Source organism: Ceratotherium simum, chromosome 33 (assembly GCF_057802395.1).
Source record: "Ceratotherium simum simum isolate JZ-2026a chromosome 33, ASM5780239v1, whole genome shotgun sequence".
Classification (NCBI taxonomy): domain Eukaryota; kingdom Metazoa; phylum Chordata; class Mammalia; order Perissodactyla; family Rhinocerotidae; genus Ceratotherium; species Ceratotherium simum.
The window spans coordinates 2,552,668-2,573,641 of record NC_141932.1 but is presented as its reverse complement, the minus strand read 5'-3'; the positions used below and the strand labels follow the sequence as shown (position 1 = coordinate 2,573,641).

The window sequence follows — 20,974 nt, the reverse complement described above, 5'->3', positions numbered from 1 at the left end:
CTGGGGCTCACGAATGTGCTCCTCATATTCCTCCTCTCCCACCCCCCATGCCCTGTTCTGGCTACTTGGCCTCCTTCCTGTTCTTCCACCTCACCAAGCTTTTTCCTCAGCTCATCTTTTCTGGACTTTCTCTACCTTCTGGTTAGATTATTTTAACCCAGCTCTCCACATGAGTGATTCATCCTCATTTTTCCTGTCTCAACTCAGTTATGACCTTCACAGAGTAACTGTTCATACCCAGAATGTTGAAAGGTGCACTTTCCCCTCTTCTTTCAGTTTAAACATTTACCCAGCTCCTTCCTCAATTCAACTTCCATTCCCTTCTAATCCTCCCCCTCCTCTCCCTCATTAGTTTTACTGATACAATTAGAGCAACAGGAGAACAGGAAGCATAACTGGTGTTAGTAAGTCACTGGGCATAGGAGTGAGTTGTGCCACTACCATTTCAACAGAGATGAGTCTTCCACCCCTTGATTCCTGGGCATTTTAACACACTATATAATTTAGTATTTGTTCTTTCATTTTTCCTGTCTGTTTTCCTTGAACAGAGTTTAAGCCCAATGAGGACAGGAGTCTTTATCTCTCTCATTTCCTGAATTGTCCCAATTATCTACAGTAGTGGCTGAAACCTGGGAGGAGCTCACAGAACATTTGTTAGAACATTGAATAAACATGACATCATTGATTCCCTGACCCTGTTGTATTCTTCTGGTTTCTCTAAATATCCTTTTTACTTCTCCCTGCAAGCTGACATTGCTGAATATATTCATGAAGAAAGAATTCAATTTGAAGATGAAACCCTCAGAGTAGCCAGAGTTTCAATATCATCACTGTGCTCAGCTTAATCCTTCTCACACTTCAGTATCTCATGCCCAAACCTTTCCGAGATTGTAACTTTGTTAACCCTTCACTGAAGTTTTCCCAGAGATATTCCTGCCACTATCTTTGAATACTTACTTACTCTTTATTAATAACATTCAGTAATTTTCATTTCACAACTGATTTTCTGAGTTAATCTCAACTTCCCATGCAGACACTGTCACTGCAATAACAGTAGGAATGATGATCACTTCCCATCAAAGAGATATCTTGGTGTCCCAAACCTTTATCTTGGAGTTCAGATGTCCTCTTTGTACACTTGCTCCAACTGTGAACATTTAAGACACTGTCCTGTCCCAAAGTGGCATTTGGTAAGTAGTTCTTTTCAGACAGTTGTCAGATTCATAAAAGGAATTTAATATATCTCAGGATACGGAGTAAGAAATATTATATGGATAAAACAGTGTTGCTCCCTGGGTTGAACACAATCACTGATGACTTTGCAGGAAAGACATTTTCTAAGGGAACCAGAGATAGTGTCTCACGCTGGTCCACCTGTGTCATAGTGGCCAAAATCCATTCCTCCTCTATCTTCATGGCCATGACCCTATCTGGAGACTTTTCTTTGGGACCTAAAATTCTGAAACGAACAAAACTGACTCTATCACGTCAGGGTACATGCATTTGAAAAACAATAATATAATGTCTATCAGCTTCCAGCTATAGACTGGACGCATTTTGTGCTGAGTGACTCTATCGAATGATACGTCCATGCGGATCTGTAATGTTTGGGAGCATCTGAAATAGTATTTTTATCCTCTGGAAGCAAGCTGAGCATCATAGAGTCTGAAATAATATGTTTCTCAACACTTTGGTGATGAGTCACAACAACGCATCCGTAAAGTGGGTGCGGAGCTTCAAAAAAGAGGGAGCCTCTGCCCCACCCTTGGATGCTGGGGAGACCATTTCCCAGCGACCCTCGTGGTGTCCCTTGACTTCTGCCCAAGAGGTAGGAGAGGGGCCCCCTTTGGCTGAGTTTATGGAGCTGTGAGAACTACGGTACCCAGAATGCGACGCCCCGCGCCTTGGAGCTGAGCCATGAGAGCCCAAGAGAGGGGCGCTTCCCACTGGGAAGCGTCACACTGGGCGGGACTTCCGGCGTTGTCGCCGCGGTCCTTTTGGCCGCTCGCTGGTGGGCTTACTTCAGGTTGCGGAGCGCTGTGTCGGGGCTGAGGTGACGGGACCGAGGAGGCGCGAGAGGAGGCGCTGTCCCCGCTGCACAGGGCGGGTCTGAGGCTCGGCGACGCCGCCGGGGTAGCCCGCGCCAGGGCCGGGAGAGGGACCGCCGTGCCCGGGTCCCCTCCTCTCCCGCCGCTCCCGGCCCCGCTCCGCCCCCAGAGTCCGATGGCGGCGGCCGCGCGGAGGGAGCCGGCTCAGGTCAGTGCTCGTGCTCCGCGCCCTCCCCGCCCTCAGCCCAGCCCAGCCCTAGAGCCCCGAGTGCGGGCGCCGCTCACGGGCCTGCAGCCCAGGCCCCGGTGTCCGGGACGGGGAGGCGCTCGTGGGGCCTGTTTCTGAGAGCCGGGGTGACGGGTGTGGGAGAGGGTCCCAGGGGAGGGCCCGCGGGGGAGAGGCGTGGAGGGGCGACTGATCTGGAAACATTCGAGAAACCTGGGGTCTGTCTTGTTCCTGCAGGGAGCAGAGAGTGAGAAGGAGTCTCGACTGGACTGTCAGGCTGAGGAGATGTGTCTTCATTCTGAGGACCCTGGGAGCCGTGGAGGGTTTTGAAGAGAGGAGGGACACAATCTGAGTTAGGGTGTTAAATGTTTGCCATAGGTTGCTCAGAGGAAGAACAGACTGGCAGGGGGTTGATGAGGACAGTGAGGCACAGGGAGGTTGAGTTCTTGTGCAAGGTCACAAAGCTGGTTAGAGTTGTCACTGAGGCACAGAGGTTAGACAGTCACTGGAGGTCACCTGGCTCCAGGACTGGGCAGGTTACAGGGGAGGCCTGAGCCCGTGGAGCCCAGTGCCCGTGGAGCCCAGCGCCCGTGGAGCCCAGCTATGGTCACATCCGTCTCTGGCCCGCCTCTTCCCACAGGTTCCTATGGCTGAAGAAGCACTTATGAAACTAGCACAGGTGAGTGGAGGGAGTCTCAGTCCCTTTCTGGTCCTGACCCTCACCCATATGGTCTCTGGGATTGAGGTGTCCTGGGACTCCACCTGCCATTCTCCCAGCCCTTGGATCTGGGGGACCCTGGAGAAACCCACAGTCCAGGGTCCTGAGGCCAGGCCTAGGGGTTCTTGTTTCTGGCATCCGGTGGAAAGAGATGTGGAAAGTTATCCCAGGAACAGCTATCTGTGTGTGTAAATGCTTGGAGGTGTGGTTTAGTTGAGAGTGTTCAGGGAGGGACATGCAGGTTTCTTTTCTTTCTCATGGGAACAGGGGAGCAGGAGGCAAGAGTGGACTGGCTGTCTTTAAGTTGAGGTGTCTATTCCGGAGGTGATGGGAGGTTTGATGAAGAATACTGAGGTGATCTTACCCAGGTCTTAACAGGCTCCATCTGTCTGCAATATGGAGAACAGACTGTGGGCTGAGGGAGGGGGAAGGATGACCAGGGAGGAGGCTGCTGCAGTAGGCCAGGTGAGTGTTGATGGATGTAAAATGGTGGTCATGGAGGTGGGAGATGGAGTTAGATTCTGGATTTACTCTTTTATTTTTTGTTTATGTTTTTAGAGGCCAAGGATGCTAGTACAAGGATTCATTTTTTATTTTTGTGAGGAAGATTGGCCCTGAGCTAACATCTGTGCCAGTCTTCCTCTACTTTGTATATGGGACGCCGCTGCAGCACAGCTTGATGAGTGGTGCGCAGGTCCACGCCTGGGATGCGAACCCACGAACCCCAGGCCATCGAAGCAGAGCGCGTGACCTTAACCACTATACCACCTGGCCAGCCCCAGAGGATTCGTTTTTTTAATGAATGTGAACTCTACAACCACACTCTGATGGTGGAGGATGAGAGAGAGAAAAGGAGGAGTTAGGGATCACTCCCAATGTTTTTGGTCTTAACAGCTGGAAGGGTGGAAGCTCCGTCAACTGAGATGGGATAGTCAGTAGTAGAAACAGTTTTTCAGTGGGGATGCCAGGAGGTTTGCAAACAGTCTGGATGTTTCAGAGACCACTGAGTAGAGGCATCAAGTGGGCGATTAGAAACACAAGTTGTGGGGAGGTTTCAGGATGAGCCGTCCCAAAGGGGATTGATGCCATGTTGACTAGAGTGGACCTGTGAGTCACATTGAGGAGGGGGATTCTTCAGATCACAGTGGTAATGCTATTAGCAGTCCAAGAAGAAGATGGTGCTGGCCAAGAACTGAGCCTCTTGCTTGGGCACGTGGTAGAAGGTAGAGGGTGTTGCATACACAGGTGAGGGAGAAAAGTGGCCTTCAGAAGGGTGTGAGGAAGAGGATGATCTAGTGGGTGGCCCAGGTTTCCAAGGGAAAAGTGGACATGAGAGGGATGTGGAGGCATAGGAGTAATTGAAGCAAGATGACACTCAGTCCGGAACTCGTGCTTTTTCACCACTCTGGACCAACTAGGATTTTGTGGTGACCCTTGGGTGGGGTCTGAGATGTTTCAGTCAGGCTGGTAGGTTATTTCAGAGTCACATATGGTCATTTGTGGAAGTCATTAGGCCTGGGGTAGGGGACGGTTGGGGCTGGGCTTTGAGTGAGGTTTAGGTGGAGAGGGAAAGCTTATGACAGATGAGGGGACAGGGAGGGCAGCATAGAAGTTGAAGAGGGCCAGGGATATCTGAGATGTGCATGTGGTTCTGGGAGACTGAAGTTGAAGCGATGAACAGAGCCAGCTTTCTCCCTGCGAAGGTGAGGCCTTCATAGCAGGATTTGGGGCTGTCCCTGGCAGTAAGAGCCGTCTGAGGTCAGTGTAGTATTGGATCCTGTTTGAGTTTACCAAATAAACCTTGTGCTAAGTAACATGAGGCAAGTCCAGGCAGATGACTATGATGTGGGGCAGGGAGGTAGGAGTGAGGGTGGGGAAAGTGCATCTCTGGGCTCTGGAGATGTAAAGAGGTGCAGTCTAAAGAATAATGTGCATGTGAGAGAGAATGTTAACTAATGGCCCCAAGGAGAGAAACCCTTGAAAAGAGACATGAAAAGGGCCTCATTTGTGCAGAGCTGCAGATTCCATGTGTTGAGCAAGTCCTTTACCTAGGGGGAGGACTTGCCCACCAGCTTGGGCCTTCTCCAGCACCAGGCCACTCACAGTGGGCAGAAACCACACAGTTCCACCACGTGTAGGAAAGCCACTCGTAGTGGGAAAAGTCATTCCAGTTGTTGTGAATGCAAGAAAGCCTTCAGCCACAAGTACAGCTTGTTCAGCAGCAGAGTGTCCACACTGGAGAAAGGCCCTACAAGTGCAATGAATATGGGAAAGTCTTCACTTGAAGGTTTTGTCTCTTTCAGCATGAGAAAGGCCACACTGGAGAAAGGCCTTATAAATGCAACAAATGTGGAAAACACTTCACCCACATCTCCAGCTTCATTCGACAGCTGAGAGTTCACACTGGGGCAGAGCCTTATAAGTGCAGCAAATGTCAAAAATCCTTTTGGCCAAAGTTGTACACAAGAGATTTCACTCTGGAGAAAAGACTTATAAATGTAGTGAATGTGGAAAATCCTTTAGCCAAAGCTCCAGTCTTATTACACATCCGAGTTCACGCTGGAACAAATCTTATGAGTGGTGAATGTGGAAAATCCTTTGGTGACACCTCTAGCTTCTTTAAACATTGTAGAGTTCGCACTGGAGAAAGGCTTTATGAGTGCAGGGAATGTGGGAAATGTTTTAGCCAATGCTCTGGTCTCACTCAACACCAGAGAGTTCACACTGGAGAAAGACCTTCTGAGTGCAGGATATGTGGGAAATCCTTTACCCAAAACTCCAACCTCTTTCAACACAAAAGAGGTCACATTGGAGAAAGGCTTCATGAATGTAGGGAATGTGGAGAATTCTTTAGTTATTACACCCAGGTTGCTCAGCACCAAAAAATTCACATCAGCGAAAGGTCTCATGAGTGCAACAAATGTGAGAAAGCTTTCAGCCGAAGGTCTCACCTTGCTGGGCACCAGAAAGTTCACCCAGAGCAAAGGCATAGATGTGCAGGGAATGTTCAGTATAATGACACTGGAGGAGAGCCTTTGTGAGGGAGACTTCTTCCTGAAGTTGAACTCATCCATCTGCATATACACAGTGGGGAGATTCCCCTTAAGTTCCAGGTATGTGGGAAGCTTCCAGGAGCTGTATTGTACTTCCTAACCTGCCTGGGGCCATTGCCAAAATTGTGTCACTGCCCGTTTCTGTGGCACAAGTCATCTCAGCTCTGCTACTTGATAGGTCCCCATGCTGTGCATCAGTCACCCCACCATTCAGGGAAGGAGATCTCTATGCTCTCTGTAGAGAAAATGAGCAGCCTGAGCCTTTATGGGGAACTTGTTCCCTTCTCTCTAACGAGGGCATGTGCCTGGCCCAGTTTTGTCCTGAAGGACCTTATCTGGATTCTGCTGGTGGGTTGCAGAGAAGATTTGCCTTTATGGACGCTGTTATTTTCATATGACACTCCTGGTTGATTTTTCGTCACCAACCTGTGAACTGCCTGCCTCATCCTGCTATGATTTGTGTAATAAGAAAGATCTTATTGTTGAAGCTACCTTTAACCTAGGGGTTGTATTCACTGAAGGGTTGCTTTGAAAACGTGATGAAGGGGTGAACAGCTTGTGTGGGAGTTGCCCACTTTGTCTTCCTCAGAAGGGACAGTATGATGGCAGAGAATAGCTCTCCAGTATAGGCCTAGTTTGCATTGTTACCCAGGGCCTCCAAGGAAGGACTGCAGGCTTTGTGCAACTAATTTGCAGCCTGGCTGCCAGGATTTTTCTGTGGGCCCAGAGGTCATTGAGTAGAGGGTCCTTGTGACAATCTGCAGTGCTTCTGGGACTGGTTCCTTTGCTCATAGGGGATATCATGTAATGACCACATTTTTAAGGGTAATCTCTTCCCCAGATGCAGCAAAGGAGCCCTGTGCCCTGATGTCCAGAATTCAGTAGGGCAGTGTCACTGGTTTTAAAACTACAGGGCCCAGGGGGAAGTATAATTGGAACAGAAATAGGGGAATAATAGGGAGTGGTGGAGACTGCAGCAAACTAGAAGTGCATCCACAGCTGTTCCAGTGACTCTGGCTGTGGGAGGAGCATGTACCTCCAGGCCTATGTATGTTGAGTAGCTGAGCTTATCGTCAGAGAAAAATAAAAGTTTTCTGGATCCCTCTAGTTCCTCTGGGCTGTTCACCCTGAGACCATTGCTGCACTTGCAGGAAAACAAGTATAGAGAGAAGCGAGATCTGAGTCCAGCGATGAGGCCTTCGTAACTAAGGTGGGAACAACCTTTGTGGCTCACCAATATTTGCTATCACTGAGGCAAGGCCTCCCTCCCAAAGAACTAGGAGGGAGATGGTAGAGACATGAATGAGAGATCCATATTTTTATTTGGATCCATTTCAAGAAGCTTTAAGATATAATGACTTGCAATAAACTGCACATATTTAAAATGTATGGTGTGGTAAGTTTTATGCAGTATAATCCATGACACCATCAGAATTATGATAATAAACATACCAGTCCCCCCCATCTTTACCTCTTAATTTTTAATCATCTCTTTTCCTGGCCTCTCCTGCTCTCTGGGCAAAGTTGGATTTACTTTCCGTTATAGTAGATTACATTTTTGAGAATGTTATATTAGTATCATAAAAGTGTTGACTCTTTTTTTTCTGGTTTCTTTTATGTTGCATAACTATTTTTGAGATTCAACAAAATAGTTCATTCTCTTCATTGCTGAGGGGTATTGTGTTGTATAGATGTACCACTATTTGTTGTTTCATTCCTCTCTTTATGGACATTTGGGTTGTTTCCAGTTTTGGTCTATTGCAAATAAAGCTGCTAAGAACATTCACATATAAATCTTTATACAGATAGATGTTTCATATCTCTTGTCTTACCTCTGAGTGCAATGCCTGAGTGATAGAGTAGTTGAATATTTAGCTTTTAAGAACCTGCCAAACTCTGATCTGAAATGCTTATTTCTTTTTATATTTCCTACCAACAGTGTATGAGAGTTTCACTACCTCCCTGGTTCCTGTGAGGTGTAGGCATTTCCGCTTAGCTCCTCCATCCTTGGGGTCTGTCTGCAGAATATAAAAGGGCTCAGATCCAGGCTTGAATAGGGTCCTTAGCAACTGAGTCCCACCACACATGTTGCTCAGTATCTGTCCCCCTTGGTTTGGTGTCGTCCTCTGTGACAGGCATAGCAGGGAGCTGACTCTATGTTTGCTGACTTTCTCATGCTCTCTGTGTAAGTAAAAATCTTTCTCAGTCTGTTTGGGCTGTGGTTTCCTTACCAACCGAATCTGTGACAGATTGGCAAGCAAAACCTGGTAGCTGCTGCTGCATAAAGACTGTTTGACACCACACCTTGTCTTTACCATCACTTTCTAGTTTGTCTTCATACCTGGTAAAGAGGTCATCTCTTCTTGCACTTCTCTTTCAAAGTTACCTGTAAACAAAACCATGATAAAAGGGGCTGTGTATAACACTGGAAAAATATCATTTGTATTTTGTATTAATTAACAGGTTACTGTGTCTATTAAATAAAGTGTAGTCATTATTTTCAAGGTGTGGAGATTATTAGTAATATATTTTAATAAGAAAGTAGTGATAAAGTGGAAATCTTGGACATAAAATACAAAGATTTCATAAAGAACACAATAGAAAAGACAAATAATGTCTACAGCTAAGATAAAGTAGAAAGTGAAGATATCAGATGGATCTCAAAGCAGTTGGAAAGGGGTAAAGCCATTGGAAATTTTAAAGGAAAGCTAAAAATCTAAGACATATGAAAGGATCAGCAGACATATGTCCAGATAATACAATACAAAGAAGGAGAGCAAATTAGAGAGGGGAAATGTTTAGAAAAGGGAAACCCTTGCCTAGACCCATTGTAATAAGGAGGATCAAGGACAGGAGGAAGTTCTACACACATACGTGAGAGGAAAACAGAGGAACAAGAGTCCCCTGAGCTCATTTCTTTCCAGAGTTACTGCAAGTGTACAAAAAATACATGTTCTGAAGAACTGAAGGAAAAATTATTTACACCAAGAATATCCTCAGCCAATATGGCATTTGAAAGAAAAAAATAAATATAAATGTTTGTGGGCATAATAGACCTTAGAATTTATTTTCTCAAACTGGGAATGTTACTATAATGACCCTCTTAAAAGCAGATATTCAATTAAGAAGATAAACCAAGCAGGGTGGTGAAATCGGTCTGGGAGGTAAGGATAATCCATTATGTTGAGATGTTTTACTATCTAAAATAAAGAAATAATTTTGTACACATATACAATTTAAAAGTAAATTCTAGCGTGATTGGTAGTGTTAAGAGAAATAGCCATGTGAAAGTGTGCTAAAATGCTTATTTTAAGTTTTTTGTTGTTTTCTAAATTTTTATCCTTGGCAGTCGGTTTCTAAAACTTATAAGGAAATTCACAGGAAAGATAGTCATCAAAACACATTTAGAAAATAAAGGGGAAAAAAAAAAAGATTAGATTGTTCTTTCAGAAATTAGGACCTGTTATAAAATTGTAGAAACCAGGACAGGTTGATATTAGATATTTGCACAGAGTTACATGTACAGATCAGTGGAGACAATGTACAGCTTAGAAGGAGATCCACACACACTTGGACACATGATTTAGGACAAAGACTGTCTTTCAGAACTGGGTTGGGGAGGGAACTGCTGCCCTAAAGAAATATGTTCTGATGTGCATCAGAACACATGGACGGGGGGAGGGAGGAGGGTGAAAGGGATAATTTGGCACATGTGTGTGGTGATGGGTTGTAATTAGTATTTGGGTGGTGAACATGATGTAATCTATGCAGAAATAGAAGTACAATGATGTACACCTGAAATTTTTACAATGTTATAAACCAATGTTATTGCAATAAACAAAAAATTAAAAAAAAAAAGAACACATGGACAAAAACTTGTACAGCATTATTGTTGTCATGCCAACACCTGCAAGCAATATGAAGGTCTGTCAGTATAGAATGGAGAGACAAATTGTGAAATGGTGCACTCGACAGCGATGAAAATGGATGATGCAGACAGACATCGAACAACATGGGTGAATCTTACTGACACTTATTGTGCAAAAGAAGTGAGATTGAACAGACTACATGGCATATGATTCCATTCATATAAATGGCAGTAAGAACCAAACTATGGGGCCGGCCCCGTGGCTTAGCGGTTAAGTGCGTGCGCTCCGCTGCCGGCGGCCCGGGGTTCAGATCCTGGGCACGGACCGACGCACCGCTTCTCCGGCCATGCTGAGGCCGCGTCCCATATACAGCAACTAGAAGGATGTGCAGCTATGACAGACAACTATCTACTGGGGCTTTGGGGGAAAAATAAATAAATAAAATCTTTAAAAAAAAAAAAAAGAACCAAACTATGTTTTTAGGATTTATGCACAGTTAAGAAAACTATCAAGAAAACTGAAAACAGCTGACTTTAAAAATCAAGATGTGTTGGATTCCTGTTAGAGGAGGTGTAGACTGTGTCTGGGATGGAGTACTCAACTTGACAGGGTGCTGCTGGCATTCTTGGTATCTCCCTCAGTGGCAGATACACAGGCATCGATTTTAGAAATATTTGTTACATTATAAAAATATGTTAAACTATTTTCTGTACTAATGTTTTCACAGTAAGAATGTAAAGAAAAAATTGGGATAAATAAACATAAGTGTGGTTCTTACATTAAATGAAAGCACCAAAAACTGTATATACAATGTATGGATTTAATGGAGATGAATTACACCTAACATTGCACAGAGAACAGAAAGGAGAAAAGAATTTGGAAATGGAAAATGAAGGAAAAGAAGGTTAGATATTAGGTTTAACTAGCAGGTTTCTTTCAAGTGAGATCTCTGTTGTGAGGGGCAAGCATGAGACAGAAACATAAAGTCAGTATCAGTATCAATTTCTCACAGACCCAGAGAGTGATTGCCTGCCTGAAAGTTAGGGGAAACAGAAAGATCAATCCATAAAATGAAATGAAAAAGAAAAAACTTTACCCCAAGAATTCATTCAGCTTTCAAACTAGAGATGATCAGAGTTACTTGGAAGCAAACTACTTCCATTAAGAATGTAGTCTGGAATTTGAACAAAATAGCATTTGAGTGAAGTTGTGTGGTGGAATGATGGCTGAAGTTTATACTTTGTAAATCTACATTTTCTCATCTTCCAAATGGACATGAGGATACTCAGCTTGTAGCTGATTTGTGTGAATAAATTGTTAGTAAATCCATAGAAATAGGGGCTGGCCCGGTGGCTTGACAGTTAAGTGTTCACGCTCTGCTGCTGGCGGCCCGGGTTTGGATCCCGGGCGCGCGCGGACGCACCGCTTCTCCGGCCATGCTGAGGCCGTGTCCCACATGCAGCAGCTAGAAAGATGTGCAACTATGACACACAACTATCTACTGGGGCTTTGGGGGAAAAATAAACAAATAAAATTATTAAAAAAAAAAAAAAAGAAAAGAAACATTTAAAAAAAATCCATAGAAATAAAATTATTTCAGAGAAAATACAAAATCTGCTATAGAACCTACAGATAAATAAGGTTGGGGGACAGACATGAAAGTGAGAAAAGAATTGCAACAAGGCTTTAGAGTAGGTCCCCGAGTGCCTGCACTCTGAGGTGGGTCTGACTGACTCAGAGAGGTGGGGTCATCAGAGATAAGGAAACTACTGTATCTTCTGTGACTTCATTGATTGACTGTATGAATCGGTGTCATTGGGCCAAGGTACACTTTTATACTCCATGTTTCATCATCAATTTTTCAGGAATTAATTAGTCTAGAAATTACTTTAGGACTACAGAGGACAAAAGTTATTTGGTGACTCTAGGTAGGTAATTAGAAAGCATTTAAATCAGGGTAGTTTAGAGAAACACACCCTGACCTGATAGAGAAGCCTGTGTGAATGGATGTTACCTGAAGATAAGGCCCCATCACAGACTATTTTGTAAACTTAAGTTCAAGAAAGAGTTGCAGAGTGTATAAATTTTTATAAAAATTAGTTGGATTTAAGCAGGCCTTTAAATCTCACCATGTTCTGTGTGCAAATAAATACAAGGTTATACGTTCTCAAAGACAGAATTTAATCTTGGAGCTTATCAAAATTAAGTATAAAATGTTTGTAACATTGCCTGACCTCTTCAGGAAAATGAAAAGATTAAATTAAAATCCTTAAAGACAATATGAACAGCCTGAATTGAGTGGAGGAAAATAGATCTTTGGGAAAAAAAAAACAACCCTCATATTAAAGGGTAAATGTGATAAAGTGAAAAATGCTTAAGTTCTTTTGAAATTTTGTCTTTTGTTTAAAACAAAAGCTGATGATTGAAAATTGGAAACAAGTTAGGTTTGAGAACCATTAAACCAAAGTATTTTTACCAAAATTAGAAGTCAAATGGAAGTTTATTACCATAAAACACATTTAATTATATATATACTAAATGACATCTAAAAGGCAAAGGTGATGATACACACGTGTTTCTGACTCCCTTCATTGACCTGCCGCTACTGTGAGGACAAAATTTAGAATTCTTGCCTGAGCTACGGTACTCAGCCACAAAGACTAGAATTTTTTTTTTTTTTTTTTTTTGGTTCACTAAGGCTGCATGTGCATTCCCCACATGGGCCATTCCAGATGATTTTCTCTGACAGATGCAGCCTCATCCATCTATGTTTAGGAAAAAAAATATTAAAACTATTTAAGAGGCCCTGTATAATACTAAATATTTTACTTATGTGAAAAATGATGACATTTACTGGTGTTTGCAAACTTGATGGTTTTCATACATTATACGCTTACAGAGGACCTTGAACTTCCTCATTGAGGAATACAGCATGTGTATATTAAGTAATCTTTGCATGTTGTATAAATAATTCCCAACTTTGGCTCCACTGTAAGCTCTGTGAGGGTGGGGTGTTCTTCTTAATCACTGGATATCACAGAGTGATATCCTAGAATGGTAACTGGCACCAAATAGTCACCTGTTTATTTGGATTCATATAAAACACCATGTAGAATGACAGACTCGAGTGCTCTAATAATGTAAAACTAAAACTACCTTTAAAAACTCCTAGGAGCATAATTTTGTTATGCCTGGATAATTATTTTAAAAATCCAGAAAAAGTAAAAATCTTAATTAAAATTGATAAATATGTTTAATATTTCCAATTAAATACTTCTCTTCCATAAAACTCAGGGTGGCACAATTTAGATACCAATGAGAGAACAGGCAAACAACTACATTGAAAAAACCAGAAAAGTGATGGACTCTCAGAGATGTACTGAATCAGGCGTGTGTGCAATTTCTGGCATCATGGAATTGTTCTATACCTTTACTGGGAAGTTGTTTCATGGATAAATGCATTTGTCAGTCATCAGATTGCACTTATATATTCCCCTGAATATGTTTGTGTATTCTACTGAATATAAATTTTACTTTTAAAAAGTTTAAAACATTTCCTGAACTTTAGTTAATGGTGTTGAGTTTGCCATGACATGGGTAGTGTTTGTGAACCTAGATTCAGTGTAGACAGAGGCGGCCTGGAAGCAATGGTTGACCTGTGTCCTTAAGCACATCCAATACCCAGTTCTTGATTTCTCAATACCTTTCTCTACCAAAAAGAAGAAAAACTCCTTGGAGAAAAGTCTGATTCCTGGCAGGGCCAGGAAAGTTACAAGACACAACTGGAATATCTTTTGTACTGGAAAGAAGTGCCCAAAATGTGATGGTGACATGAAAAGGGGCCCAGGAAGCCAGCTTGAAGGAACTCTCATGGACTCAATCTGGGAAAATTTGAGCATGAAAATAAATGACAGTGCTGGTTTATAACCTACTTAAATATTTAAGGATCCATTGGCCCATCCTGATACAAATTAATGAAAAATGAATGAACAGACAATTCATTGGGAAAGCTTACTTCCAAGGTAGAATGCCAACTAATAAATGTGGAAGATTGATGGAATTTGAAAATCATCAGTGCCGGCTAAAACTAAGGGATGAAATATTGATGTGGATCAGTATATTGACATGGTTTCAAAATGTCTTCTGCATAATTATTTAGTAAATATAAAGGGAAATAGTAATTTAGCAGCAGAGTGTGTGCACTTAACCCCTATGCCACGGGGCCAGCCCCAGGGAAATAGTAATTTAGAAGTCAAGAACACAAACTTACAGAAGTCACTAAAGTTAGTATTTGGTAAACGTGGACATCATGTGATATGATATGATGATATGATGTACTGTGAAAGTAGTACATAGAAGAAAGAAACTTCTGTAGTTTCAATGTAAAACAATGCAAAAGCAAAATAAAATCATTAGGAAACATCAGAGAAACAGAGATTTTACAAAATAAATGACCTGTATTTGTCAGAACTTCCAAGTCCAAGGAACTTCATGAAAGGCTGATGAACTGTTTCATTAAAGGAGTGTAAGAGGTAATGAGAACTACGTGCAATATGTGGTTTTGGATTTGGTCATGGACCAGGGAAATACTAAGGGACAATATTAGGATGAATGATGACATTTGAATATAGACTGTTGATGAAATATTGTATTTACCAATACCTAATTTCCTGATTATGGTAATACTCCAGTAATATAAAATGTGCTCTTAGGAAACATGTACTGAAGTATTCAAGAGTTCAGAGGCAAAGTATTTCCAAATTAAACTCAAATTGCTTAGAAATACACACACATGTATGTGGGGAGAGAGAGAGGATGATAAAGGAAAAGGTGCAAAACAAATAATTGTTAAATCTGAGTAAAATTTATACAAGAATATCTGGTACTATTGCAACTTTTCTGTAAGTTCGAAACTGTATGAAAAATATAAAAATGTAAAAATCAATATACGTATTTCACAGAAAATGTACATCAACTCAGAAAATGCATAAATTATAGTTTGATGTTAAATCACCCATTCTGGCATTTCTTTTTAAGCAAAGTACAGGATGGATTTTCCTTAAACATCTAAAAAGAATCTTCCAAAAAATTCTACAACATACACGCCTTACATATCGTGTTATTAAATATTTCCCCAAGGAGCAGAGACAAAAGAAAAATTGGTATCTCCTCCTGTCCTTGAACGTTACTTCACAGAGACTATTTAATAGTGCTCTATGACAAGAAAAAATATATACATATATGCATTAGAAAGGAGAAAATAAACTGTCTTCTCTCATCTCTAAAATATGTGCCAGAATAGCATCATCCTTGTCAGTCCTAATGTGGTCTATTAACATTGTACCTTGTCCCTTCTCACATGTTTTTCCTCACTCATGTCCTGCTCTTTTCACTTTTCCACAGAACGCATCACCTTCTGATGTGCTATGTAACTTAATAACTTAGGAACATTGTTAATTGGCTGTTTCCTTCAACCAGAATGTAAGTCCTCTGTGGGCAAAATCACTTTTGTTTTGTGCATGTGCATCTCATAGACCTATTAAAGTACTGGACCCACATATGATAGACAATAAATTATTTCTTGGAGCACTGAGTAAATATCACCTTAACTTTCTTCTCCATTTGCACCACTCTGCTACTCATCCTAACTTGATTCACTCACTGCCTTCTCCTCAGGTTCAGTACCCTGAGTGCCGTCAAGAATGGGAAAGAATACTATTTTGGGAACAAAATCTTCAAGGTGATTAAGAATCCAGCAAAGCCATGAGCTCAGTTTCCTTCTCTCTGTCTAGATTTCGGTGTGCTCTGCTCACCTACACTAGACAGTGAGCTCCCTCCCTGCTCAAGGGCAGGACCCATGTTTCAGTCATGCAAGTGCCTCCCTACCCACAGTGTGCCCGCAACACAGTGAGTGTTCACGTAGATGAAGGATGGGGGTCTCATGAGATTTGCTGATCACAGCAACGAGTATATAATAGGTCCTCACATTGAACATGTAAGTGAAGACTGTATGGAAAGAGCTGGATGTTGAGGGAACAAACCCTAGGATTTCCTTCATCCAGTGGAAAACACATGACTCCTACTTTGAGACAAACTGGAGCCCAGGTTCCAGACATGGAAAGAAGAACCCTTTGATGAGAGCCAAGATGTTTCTAGAGGGTTTTGTCCAACTCTCTTGAACCCAGTGGCTCAGTCACAAGTACAGCCACAGCTACAATACATACCACCCTCCAGAGAGAGGATGGAGGAGGGTTGGGTCTTCCAGAGTCAACTCTCTTTCCCAAAGAACAGAAAATTATGCGCACTGTCCTGAAAACAAACAAAAAATAGAGTTCTTATTAACTGATCGAGAAGTGCAGTCATGCTATGTGCACCTCAAACAAGGTGCATGCCCACCCTGAAAATGTAAAGCTTGTACATACTCTTTTAAAAGGCTCTGAGGAAGGCTCCAAGTGAGGAAATGAGAATTGTATGTTTTTCTGTACAATAAATTTTTTCATGTTAGTTAACATTGATTATTTTGCGTAGCTTGACAACTAGTCTCAAAGAAAATCCCACAGGACGAATTTCAAATGACCACATCCAATGCCAGCACCAAGGGAATAAGTCTATGGTGGTAAGTGTGAAACCCACACAAACCTGACACTGACATGTACACATCTGGATTCTTCTGTTAAATTCCCTGGCACTTTATTCTGTAACAAAACTTCACACAAATGGTTGTAAGATCAGACAATGAGAATCCTCCTCCATGTTGGTTTTTCTGATTTTATCATGAATTTATCTCAGTTGTGTGTTTCATTTTACTGATTTTAGCTGTAATGCAACCCCTAGAAAATTGTGGAGGGGACTTGGAAATGCCCGGTCCTCTACACAGAATTAAAGAACCTGAGAAACACCAGGTAGAGGAAAGAATTAGGACTCACCTGAGGCCACACAAGTACAAAGTGATCACCATGCTGTCTGAGAAAAGAAAGAAGACAAGTAGAATGGAGTCAGAAAAAGGCAGAGAGTTTCAGGCATTTAAAACCACATAAACAGGGCCTGCCCCGTGGCTTAGTGGTTAAGTGTGCATGCTCCGCTGCTGGCAGCCCGGGTTCAGAGCCCGGGCGTGCACCGCAGCGCTTCTCTGGCCATACTGAGGCCGCGTCCCACATACAGCAACTAGGAGGATGTGCATCTATGACATACAACTATCTACTGGGGCTTTGGGGGAAAAAATAAATAAAATTAAAAAAAAATGAAACCACATAAACAAAGTTTACTTCTAAAACTGAAAGTTTTAAACAGTCCTAAGGGGTGCCCATTTTAATGCAGTGATCCATATGTGGATCCTTCTCTCCTTAGATATAAAATAGAAGATAGGTGTCATGTGATGTTATTTCAGTTTTCTAACGTCTGATACGTTCAAGTGTCTCATGACTCAAGCCTTCTCATTTCCCACAAAGAGTTATGCTCCTCATGGGTGGAGACGTTTGGAACAACGGCTCCCCACAAACGTTTGTAGATCTGCCCTCACTGTCCAGCTTCCCTGACAGGACAGCAGTGAACACATAAAAAACAAGTAAAAGGGCTGAGATCCTTTACCTCTCAAACATTCCACACCAAAATTACAACTGATGAAAAACTGCAGGAGGCCTGGCAGGGAGTCTGAAAGGATTTGTGAAGGCGTTTGTCATCTCTGTTTATAGACTCCATCTCCATCCCTTCCTCTTCCTTTTTATTCTTCTTTCGGAAATAATGCTGAGATGGCTTTTTAAGTGTAAACCAAGGGGGAGATCTGTGGCTGAAGGTTCTTGCAAGTGCACAGGAGCTGCTGGGCCAGGCTCCTGCATGCTTTCTCACAGGTACGGAAAAGCCCAGGCTATTTCAAGTCCCAATATGACTCTACATGGCAAGAGGTGACCTGTCACAGAAGGTTTTCTCACAGCCATGACAATTATGTGTTCCTCTTCACTATGAATTCTCAGATGACATGTAAGATTTTTTTCTCCTGGCTAAAGACTGTCCTCGGTAGTTATGTTCAGAATGTCTTTCCCTGTTATGTTGTCTGATGTTGACAGAGGTGGACCCACTGGTGACATGCCTCCTCCCATTTCTCTCTTGCACACACCCTTCGATGATGAGTGAGGGCTGAGCAGCGGCTGAAGGCTTTTTTTACATTCACTGCAGTCACAGGGCTTCTCTCCAATGTGGTTACTCATGTGTCTGAAGAGCTGACAAAAAAACCTTTCCAACATTCTTTGCACAGAACAGATTTTTTCCTCCAGTGTGGATCCCCTTCTGAAAGACAAGAGGATCAGTGGGCCTTTCCACATTCAGAGCGCTCACAGGGTCTCTCAAGTGTGAACCCGCTGGTGCTGCAGGAGGTGTGACCTGGGTTTGTAGGCCTTCCCACACTCGAGGCTTTTGTATGATGTCTCTCCAGTGCGGATGATGGAGTGCTGAAGGAGGTACGTGCTCCGGTGAAAGGCCTTCCCTCACTGGGTGCACTCATAGGGCTTCTCCCCAGTGTGAATCCGCTGATGCTGCACGAGTTCTGAGCTGCATCGGAAGGCCCTTCTATACTCACTGCACTCATAGGGCTTCACTCCAGTGTGGATGATGGAGTGTTGAATTAGGTGTGCTCTATTTTTGAGATAAGCTTTGCTAATTGCTATGCATACTCAGCTAAAAGCAACCAGATCTTTCTTAGTTGTTTTTCCCGGAAAGTCAAGGTCAAGGAGGAGAGAGTGAAGAGGAAAGGAGATTCAGCATCAGATGGCCAAATGTAGGCTGAGGATGAAAACTAAGCAGAGAATTCCAGCTGGTCAAGGAAAAAAGAGATTCAGTCTCACAAGGCCAAATGCAGACTGGTGAGAAGGTGCCAACCAGGAAGGCCATGTGTTCCTGCTCTCCTACCGAAAACCCCAGCATCTGCTCCCCGTCCCTACCTAAAACCCCAGCACATGCTCCCCTCCTCTACCTAAAAACCCAGATAAAACCCTCTACCTTTTTCCCTCTTTGGAGGTAGATTTGAGTTTTAGCTCCCATCTCCCTGTCTGGCTGCCTTTCCATAATAAACCTCTTTTCTTGCTTTAACCATGATATTTTGGTCATTGGCTTTGCTGTGCATCAGGTAAAGGAACCTGTGCTTGTGTTTGGTTTCAACAGCACTGGTAAGGCTTCTCCCCAGTGTGAATCGAATGGTGTTGCAGGAGGTAGATCCTGCATGTGCAGGCCTTCCCACACTCCTTGCACTTGTATGGTTTCTCCCTGGTGTGAATGAGGTAGTGCTGAATGAAGGTTGAGCTCTGGCTAAAGGCTTTCCCAGATGCATTGCATTCATAGGGCTTTGTGTCAGTGTGAACACACTGATGTTGAACAAGCTCCATTTCCTGTTAAAACCTTTCCTGCCTTGCTTGCTTTTGTAGAGATTACTTCTGGCACTAATCATGGGGCCTTTTACTGGTCCCTGTGGGTCATGTTCCTGGAGGACATCTCCCCAAGAGACTCTCTCCTTTAACACGCTGGAGCGCAGTCTGTCATCTGTCCCCAAACCATCATCTTCTAGGCCCTTTTCCCGAGGATGGGTCTTCTTGTAGGGGTCTCTCTCTGGCCTCAATTGACCAACTTCGCATTTCCAGAAGCCTTCCTGATTCCTGGATTACCCCAAGCTGGATTCCCTTGAAGATCCTTGAGTCAGGCTTTCCTGGAGCAAGGCTCCCTCAGACAAAACTGGCTGAGAAGTGCTTGGGCTCCTGGTCTGAAGTTTTGCAATGTCACCTGAAGAGAATCCAATACACAGAGGGGGACTTTTAGTGATGTAAATATAGGAGAAAGAAAAGCAACACTTCAGGGGAAAATGGGGATGAAAATAGCACCTCTGACATTTGCTATGTTTTTACATCTCTATAATCTAGGTTTCCAATTACTTTTTATGGTCCTTGTAACCTTGATACTGTTAAAGGAGAAATCTGCATGGCAGGCTAGACCAGAGGACATGGATGTGGAGTGGAGATCCCTTCTCACTGTCCAGAGTAGGGGAGAGAGAGCAGTTTTAATAACACTGTTGATACTGGCTCAACACAAGGTTGACATAAGGGAAGCCATATTGTAGAAAAGAAACCATATTGTAACTTTGAATGAGCTCTGACTAACTAACCCAGACATGCTCTGTGGATTTTATGGCCCCTCCCAGCTGCAATAAGTTGATAACTTTGTTCTTTTGAGTTCCTTAGGAATGTGATGACCCCCGGGCAGAGAGTCTATGCTGATAGCCATCATCAATGACAACTGAAAGATCTGGGTGTAGGGCTTTGTTCTGAGCTCTGAGGCATATCCAGTAAAACAAAAGACTATCAGGAACTGAGACTAGATGTCTGCCTCCACCCGGAGATCAGATGGATGCCCCTACCCTGAGACCAGATGCCTGCTGAACCTGGAGACCAGCCCCCTATATAACTGGCCTGTAGTCTTTGTTCTGTAGGATGGTTCTCTTGGACATTAGTTGGCCATCTTCCCTCTTGCTAGCAAGCTGCAATAAAAAGTCCTTTCTCTCCTACCACATTGCCTCTTGACTATTGGCATGTCTTGCAGTGGGCAGAAGACCCCCCTTGGGTGGTAACACTGTCTAGGGGGCATTTGCTCCAAGAACTGATGTCTTGGTGCTATGAGTGTATAAGGAAGCAGCACCTAACAAGACTGGGAATAAAAAGAGGTCATGTTCGCAGAGGGGGTGTCCCATGACCTAGGTCCTAATGGAGAAGTCAGAGTCACCAGAAAGAGGAAAAGGGAGCAGGACTTGGTTGAAATGGAAGGAGTATGCATGGGCAAATTCACCCTTGGAGAGTGCTTAAGAGCTAAAGGAAGAAGTGGCATCTGATGCCTGGTGAGGCCCACACTGAAGTGCTGTTTTTAGTAAGGGGAAGGGGATGAAGATCACAGAGGAGGAGGGACAGAGGGACACAGGGCCAAATAGTACAACACAAGGTTCAACCATCAGTATGGTGGTTCAGACTGAGGGTCTGGAGCCAGAATGCCTCGGTTCCAGCCCTGCCTCTGTCAGGTGAGCTGATCTT

At 43.3% G+C, this 20,974-nt stretch overlaps 1 long non-coding RNA gene and 1 pseudogene across 1 annotated transcript in view; one reads left to right on the top strand and one right to left on the bottom strand.

Annotated features, from left to right (window-relative positions):
* LOC147912694 (uncharacterized) overlaps positions 1 to 20,974 on the top strand; it is a 58,775-nt gene that overhangs the window by 36,912 nt on the left and 889 nt on the right. The window lies entirely within an intron of this gene.
* LOC101406071 (zinc finger protein 550-like) lies at positions 19,061 to 20,618 on the bottom strand (annotated as a pseudogene).